We start from the raw sequence: 8,939 nt of genomic DNA, 5'->3' as shown, positions 1-8,939 counted from the left end.
CAACAGCTATTACTGTGCTGCAACGTTTTTACTTCATCACCTTCTTTTGAGTATGATTATTTTCTTAATGATCCTTCAAATCAAGTATTGATGAGAAGGGTCACTTTCTGTAACGGTTAATCAATATTATATAAATTAAATTACATCTACCTGTCGAGACTTTGTAGGACTGTTGGTTCGGGTCTCGAGGAGTTTGAGTGTGATTTGGATCGTTAGATGAGAATTTAGTATTTTAAAGAATTGGAGTTGACCTTGGTCAACACCGGGTTAAGGTCATGCCCCGAACCTAGGTGTCACGCCCCAACTCTGGGGAGGCACTGCCGGCACCCGGTACCATACTCAGCCCGAGCGTACCACTCTGTAACTATGATTCTGGAGGGGTAACCCTTAACTTAGGTCGACGAGGCCAACTTGCAAACAGATAATACCAACCAAGGCCGACAAAGCCATATCCTGAATCATCAGAACATAACATCAATCTCGTCTGAAGGGTAAGCACACTCAAAACATATATGTATAAAACTGCGCAGGCCGAAGAGGCCGCCACGCTGACATACATAACATACAAGATACGTCTACAAGCCTCTAAAGAGTAATGATTGTACTCTGGTAGGGACAAGGCCCCGACCTACCCATCATTTGTAAATACACAAAACTATGGACTGGGTAGCTCTGAATAACATGGAGCATACCACACTGGCTGGTAATCGAGAAATCTACTCGGGCGGTCTCTCCAGCTGCCTATCTGAACCTGCGTGCATGAACACAGCGTCCCTAGGAAAAGAGATGTCAGTATGAAATAATGTACTGAGTATGTAAGGCGACTGAAACTAATACTGAAATGAAATATAAGATAACTGAACATAAACTGAAGAATCAATAAACAATCCGGCTGCACTTACCTACCTCTGACATACTAATCATTCGTCATCGACTACTTAACCTCGTATAAGGCATCTAGACATGCATGATTAGCCCCAAAGGCATTCGATATAGCCCCGAAGGCAGTCTGTATGTACAATCATAGCCCTGAAGGCAAGCGCACGTCTATATAGCCCTGAAGGAATTTGTATGGCTAACAGCCAAGAAGGTAAACATCATAGCCCCGAAGGCAACTATCATAGCCTCGAAGGCAAACTTTATAGCCCCGAAGGCAACAATAACATAGCCCCGAAGGCAACTGTATACTTCTATACACTCTACAATCTCCTATTTACTAGCTATATGAAAAATAATGCTAACTGAAAGTGAACTCCCGATGAGGGAAACTACTATATTAATATCATGAAACGGCATAGGCATGGAATCTCTGTGATTGGCACCTCTTTGTGCACTTGATCGGGACTCGTTCGATAAGGAATCGTACTTTTCAAACAAAAAAAGGAAGGTTAGCCTTTACATACCTTCAATTGTAGTCGTCCTTCACAAATCATCAAGCGACTCACCAATACGCTGCTCTACAAGATGGAAATACAAAAGATATGGTTAATGCCACAGAATAACTTAAAATACATTTCTAAGCTAGTAGCTCTCCTATCGAAAATTGGCAGCACCTCCCCTATAATCCTTCACTTCCCTCCGATTCAAAATAACATCAACAACAATAAGAACAACGTCAACAACATAGCTGAGCTACTGCATGAATAATCAGCCAAAACACTGCTCAAAAGCTTATTAAAACAGCTCACATGCACAAGCACCCTAATCAACCACTTTGAAGCAACAACCAGCAACTATACATACTTCTTAACCAACACCACGATAGGTTGAGCGGCAAGCTAGATTTATAACTAGTACTAACCCTTTCTACACTTTTTTTTCTTCAGAATACAATTCAATAATGACAACCACAACATACTCAGGTTATTCCTACTTGTTTTTAGCCACAACACACTATAAAAATGACCTCATAATAGTCCTACTATTTACAACAACTCACAATTGATTTTCAGGACATTTCTCCATAATTTCTTACTTCCACAGCTTAATTAAGACCCCAATAATCTCAAACATAAAAGGAAGAGAAGATTCCTTACCTTAGAACAACAAGAATAACTCAAATCAGAGACTACTTCACCATGAATAAACCTGCAAATAACGCTCTCTAGGTTTGAAGCACACTAGTAAGCTTCTACCAACTTTCCGTGGATCAAACCTTGATTTTATCTTATGGTTCCACTCTTGGGTGTTAGGAAAATCCTTGGGAGAATATCTCAGGTCTCTTTCTTAAGCTCATATAATCTGAAAATAATGAATAGGGGTTGTGTGTGAATCAACTCATTAAAAGGGTCCTTGGCTGCCACCTCTTCTTTGCTTTATGGAGGATTAATTTCGGCCTCTTCTTTTAGCAACTAGGTGATGCAACTACTTGATTAATTAATGAATGTCACATGTTGTTCCTTATCAATTTAAACACGTGTCTCATCCTCGTTTGTTAATTAAGACACGTGTTAAGTAGCTCAAGCAGTAGGATGAGTAAGTAAGTAGCTCATTTTTTTTTATTCGCCCAAAATCTCATTTCTCACATTTAAGTATATTCGTCAACCTCAACTTATTCATACATATATCGAAAGAAAATACGGGATGTTACATCAGACCTGGGCGTAACATAGCACTCGGTGCCTTACTGCATGTGACCGGGCGAACCACATGGCTTGTTGAATCAACATGGGACATGTACTGATGCGGAATATAAGTTAAACCATAAATAGTCTGAATAAAACATGTGACATCATAATATTACTGAAAATACTATTTAAAACATAAATGCCGAAATATTCTGAAAACGTGATAGTGTAGCCCACAAGGCTGACATAACTGAATACCCAACGTGACTTACTGACTAGTCTATGAAACCTCTGACATGAGTCTGAAATACTAAATTGTTGCTGGGACAATGTTACACCTCGGAAAATTCCCCTTAGTCTACAAGGGTGTAGGCTCGCGAAGGACATGACGTATACGAGGTTGGATAAGAAAGAAGTAGAAATTGATAATCCTAATCAAGATTCCAAAGGCATCCGAGTTAAAGCAAGAAAGTCGTTAAGGGAATCGAGTTATAAGTTAGTGTGTTGGACGGAAACTATGAGTATTGGGTTAGTGATACCTTAAGAATGTTGGGGAGAAGAGTTATGACGCCCCTAGATTGATAATGAAATGATAAACAAGTGCTAAGAAGGTCCCATAAGGATTGGAGATCAAACGAAACGACGGAACCATTCCGGTGGAACCGTGAGTTCCACGGCCATGTTCCACGGACAAAGACCATGTTCCACGGCCCGTGGATGTGTCCGTGGAACAGCCAGCTGAGAGAATGGCTGGCTGGTCGTGAACCACGACCAGTTCCACGACCAACAAAGGGTTCCACGGACCGTGAAGCTGTATGTGGAAGTCCCATCGGCTGAACCCATTTCAAGCCTTTAAATGTTAAATCCATCTCATTTATTTCATTCTCATTCACGACTTCAACCTCTCCACACCTCTAGAACTTTCTAAACATTTCTTCCACAAGAAAACTAAGTGGATCAAGGATCAATAACAAGACTTGAAGCGAATCAAGCTTAAGAAACTCCATTAAAGCTACCAAAGTCAAGGAATTCCAAGAAGGGAGAAATAGGTTTGTGTGCACAGGCGTATTATCATTCAAGGTTTATTCCTCTACCATTTGAGGTGAGTTTCATGAACTTTACATGTTGTTTGAAGTATTATTAAGGTGAAACACTTAGATTATGAAAGAGTATAGAAAATAGGGCATAAATGGGTGAATAATGCCATTGTTGAATAGTAGTTGAGGTGAATCATGAAAATGGTTATGTTGAGACTATTAATGTGTTATAAATGATAATTAGAGCATGGAATAAGTATTATAGATGAACAAACGGGACAATGAACCTTAGTCATGGATATGGAGAATTTAGGTGAAATTAAGAAATGCGAATCATGGAAATGAATGACGATTGTTTTTAGCGATATTGTGATGGTGGTTATGGGTGTTGGAAGTTGATATGGAATATGGCGGAAAGTAGTATAAACAAAGGAAACGCTGCCCAAATTTCTTTAGCCTTAAGAGGCATGATTTTATAATTGCCTAGCTAACGACGATACGAACTCTCTTGAAGGTAAAGATGAGGACATCAAAGGAGAACGAGCAAGCTATAAAGTAGTTAACGACAAAAGGTATGTGAGGCATTACCCTTCCTCCCAAGGCATGAATCCTATGCATGATTTTCCTCTTCTTCCATAAATCTCCTACGCTTCTAGAGATGAAAGTCTAAGTTCATGAATGGCGAGACAGGACAAGAAATGCGCCATGAATACGATAACGACTTTAGAGACCACGATATGATGTTCTTGCGAAATCAATAATGATGATCACGATCCATTGGCATTCTTCTTATATGTACTCACCTTAATTGTAAATTCCTCCAAGGTGAGCTATGACGCTTATGCTATTCCATAACATGACCGGGGGTTTACGACCTATATGTCACCGACATAAACATAGCTACCCTTAAGCGTAATGTATGTATATGTAACTAAGGATGTTAAATCATGGTAAGAGTATGATAAGCCACGATATGCCTATGAATTGAATGTTAATGATGATAAGTGTATGAAATGCATGGTATGTGTGATAATGTGATTCCACCGCGCCTAATTGGCCGTACATGTCACCGCTACGGCGGGCTGCTATGATTCCACCGCGCCTAATTGGCCGGACATGTCACCGCTATGGCGAGCTGCTATGATTCCACCGCACCGAGAAAAGGGCGGACATGACCACCACTAGTGGGCTGCGCGGGGTGGTTACCCGGACGCGGGTAACGATATGACGATGTATGATTGATGTGACAATGCTTGCATGCTATGATAATGTATGTGATATATTTATGTATGACGTATGCACATGAAACTGGTTCATATGTAAAAAAGTGTACAGGTTGTATTCTCATCTCATGACTTATGTTTTCCTGATTATGCTCATTTCACTTCTGCCTTACATACTCAGTACAATGTTCGTACTGACGTCCTTTCTTCGGACGTTGTGTTCATGCCCACGTAGGTGGAGACGGTCTTTGATCCCAGGAGCGTAGGCGATTTCAGTAGCACTCGCGTTAATCGAGGTGCTATTGATTATTCTTTTGGTACATATTTGTATATCCATATTTTGGGCACGACGGGGTCCTGTCCCGTCTATATGTCTAGTATTCCATAGAGACTCGTGAATACGCATGTGTGGGTAGTATGGCCCCATGGTCTCCATGTATATGTATGTGTATATGTATATATATTATTTTGATAGCCGAAGGGCTTATGTTTATAAAAGCTAATGTATTTCAGAAAAATGACAGTTTTATATGATTACGAGCATATAGTATGAATGATAGCAGATAAGCAGTAATATGAGCGGTGTTCGGTGGTTAGCCCCGGATACCCGTCGCGGCCCGTAGCTCGGGTCGTGACAGACAAGACCCCCAGCATACCTGACTATCTAACATGACATGACTACTTGAAAGTAAAGACAACACCCCGAAGTAAGTGAGGCTCACCAACTAGCTGATACGATAATGTCCTAATGAGCAGATCCGTTCTCCTATAAATCAATGTCTTCATCGTGAAATGCAAGCCCCGAAAAAAAAAAGAACATAAGTACATTTGAATTGTACTTGTATGCAAAACCAACTGAAAGAATAAATAGCTGTGACGTGCTCGGGGAATGGGCAACTCAAATCAATAACATGGATATATGAAGTAATACAAAAATGAAACTGTAACTGTAAGCTTAAACATAAGGATAACTGAACTGAACGTGCAAATCATAATCATAAGTACCCCTTACTGAACATGGGGAAATAATATGTTTATAGGAGTTCATAACTGTGGCCTTTGGTCCATATAATTGTATGTACATATGGCCTCAGGCTCATATATATATATATATATATATATATATATATATAGGGCCCAAGCATACATAAACATAGAGGGCAATTTGCAGGAATGCCCTTATTTTGGTATGGTCTTTAATTTTTGCCTGTCAAATTGAAAATCTTTAATTTTTGCCTTTCGCCTAAAAATCCTGGATTCTGGGTCCGAACCCTCTCTTTAGTGAGAATTTTTTTTAAAAAAATCGCAAGGCGAGTTGCACTGCAAACCTACCCATTTCGCCTTCAGTATAGAATTAGTAACACCGTAAATTCGAGTTAGGTGTGAAAGTGTAAAACTAGTAATAAGATGATATTTTAGCTATATTAATCCATTCGAGATGATTTTGGGTGATAAACAGTCATTTTGAAGTCAACCCAAATAGTGAAGTTCGTAAGAGTTCTCAAACTCGTCTAAATTTCAGTAAGTCTAACTTCTAAGCCAATTTCGTGAAAATGGGTTGAGAATTTAGGAAAACTTCCTTAATAAAAGTTATATATCATTGAAATAACTTTCCAAAAGTAGGTTGCCCAGCTCCAACAGAGCTCTGTGCTAGGAGTTATTCCCATTTCACTGAGCATCATCTGTGCAATGCGAAAATTAGGCGTGCGCGGCGCCCCAGGCCAAATTTTCAGGAAACTCAAAATTTTGACACCTTTGAAATGGATACACTGTGTGCACCACCCTAGGCAACGTACCAGACCATTTTATGCCTGAAGCGATTTTTCCCGAATTTTATAAAAGCCTAACTTCGTTATATTCATTCGCACTTAGTTTTGGCCGACTTTTGGAGAGAAAACAACCCTAGGGTATCCCCAAAAAATATAAGGTAAGTTCTTGATCAATTCCCATCATTACTTCAACAATCTAACATCAAATTAACACTAGTTCATCTTCCAAAAACCCTAGATTCTTGAAACCCAAGAAAAAAAAAAAGAAAGGAACGTTGGAGACTTTGAGATTCCTTAAAAAAGATATGATCCTTGATTTTTTTGATGTTATTGAAAGGGTTTAGACTAGCTTAGGTTATTCTATGGGATTAGAATCCATGATTGATTCATGAAGTATTAAAGAACACGTTCTAGTCATGAAAACCCTAGCTTTCGTTGGTAAGAAGGGTTATGGGTGGAAATAGGTTAGAGTTCTAATCTCTCCTATCTAAAACTATTGTAGAATAATTGTTGGATTTTGGGAAGTACGCTTGAGCGGGAACTAAGGTATATCTCTTTTGAAAATCTTCTTCGAATGTATGTCCCTTTTGAAAACCTTCTTCTAACGTATGTCTCTTTTTGGAAACTTTGTTTTGAATGTATATATCCTTTTAAAAGTGCTTTATTGAATAAAAAGGTGAACTTTTCAGGCTTTTGAAGTCTATTTCATGCTTTGATTGTGGTTGATGTGCATGAGGGGACAAACCCACGTTAAACCTTGATTATATTATCCTCTATATATGTATATGAAATCATAATAGATATCTTCCATAAGAGATGGTCAATAAGGATGGCTAAGGGTTGGTAATAATGTTTTCATATTGAACTATGACATTGAAATCTTGGTTAAAGAAGTGTAAACGTTTTCAAGACGTTCTTTGAAATGGTTAATCTTTACGATATGGCATAATGAACTTTGATGCTAATTGATGGTGTGACTACTTTGAGACAAATTGTGAATCGGCTTCTATGCTATGAACTTTATTGTTGTGTTTGGCCTAGCTACTCAGGAGGAAGGGTAGCCACTATGGATCCTAGTGTGATAAGGCCTAGCTATTCGGGAGGAAGAGTGGCCACTTCCGGGTTCGCTACTTGGGGTGTGATAATGCCTAGCCATTCGGGAGGAAGAGTGGCTACTTCCGGGTTCACTACCTGGGTTGTGATTATTCCTAGCTATTCGGGAGGAAGGATAGCCACCGTTGAATTTCATATTCTGGTGTGATGCGCTGCTATGATTAGGGAACCTCAAACGGTCATCCCTTCGTTATGATTGATTTTTGGGCTTGTATTGGCAAGTGTGATATTTCTATTTTTTAATGGAACTGTTGTTGACAATCTTGATCAATTTAAAAGGCATATTTGAAAGTTGTAATTGACAAGAGGCTTCCTAATCGGTTTTGATAATCCTTATTGAGAGACACCGGTTGAATAAGCGTTTTTTACCTCGATTTCATATGGTTTTCAGAATCGATTTCTTTACGTATTATTGTACTCTATTTTTGTATTACTTGTTGTCCCCGAGGCACTCACTGAGTACGAAGTACTCAGGCATACCATTGTTGTTTTTTATGGTATGTTAGGTAACGGAGAAGAGCGAGTGTTCTCGATGCTTAGTACACTTAGGAAGGACTTAACATTGCGCTGCTGATTTGGTGAGCCTACACGTTCATTTGTGGGACACCCTATTTATTTATTTATTTATTTATTCATTATTAGTTTTTCGGGATGCGTCCCGATGAGTCAAACTATTATTCCTTTATCTTAGAAGCTCCATAGTATACATTCTTGTGGGTAGTTGTTGAGTTATTGATTAACTCTCGGGCACGTTATTACGTTTGACTAAGTATTTAATGAATAAAGACTTCCGCTGATTTAATTCATATATTCATGATTTGTTACATTTATTTTATAAACTGTTGGAGGCGAATATTGAACCTGGCTGGTTCAAATATTGTTATTGCATCTTTTAGATTCTACCGATGTTGTTCATGACGTCGGACGCCGGTCACGTCTAGGGTGGGTTTTGGGGCGTGACAAGGAGAGTTTGCCTTATGGAATTTTTTTTTCACTCAGCTGGAATTTTACAAACCTCTGCTTTAAGGCCTAACTTTTTTCCGAATAGGCCTAAATTTTCTACAAAACTCTGCCTTGCGATTTTTTTTTTTCTGAGCCAGGGTTCGAACCCAGAACCTTGGGGTATTTTAGTTGAAGGGAAAAAATTAAAGACTAGCGCCTTTGAAGGGAAATTCGTGCAAAAAAAATGAATCATAAACTGTGGTCTCGGACCCATATACATGTGATCAT

General features: G+C 39.0%; 1 long non-coding RNA gene across 1 annotated transcript; it reads right to left on the bottom strand.

Moving 5' to 3' along the window:
- Window positions 1-451: 451 nt before the first annotated feature.
- LOC132060794 (uncharacterized) lies at window positions 452-2,296 on the bottom strand. The gene is made up of 3 exons (XR_009416026.1): window positions 2,037-2,296; window positions 1,404-1,457; window positions 452-751 (listed from the first exon to the last, which is right to left on the bottom strand). It is a non-coding gene; the product is annotated as an uncharacterized LOC132060794 (long non-coding RNA).
- Between the last annotated feature and the right edge of the window lie 6,643 nt (window positions 2,297-8,939).

The sequence above is a fragment of the Lycium ferocissimum genome, chromosome 6 (genome assembly GCF_029784015.1).
Source record: "Lycium ferocissimum isolate CSIRO_LF1 chromosome 6, AGI_CSIRO_Lferr_CH_V1, whole genome shotgun sequence".
Classification (NCBI taxonomy): Eukaryota; Viridiplantae; Streptophyta; class Magnoliopsida; order Solanales; family Solanaceae; genus Lycium; species Lycium ferocissimum.
This window is presented reverse-complemented; position numbering and strand designations above follow the sequence as displayed.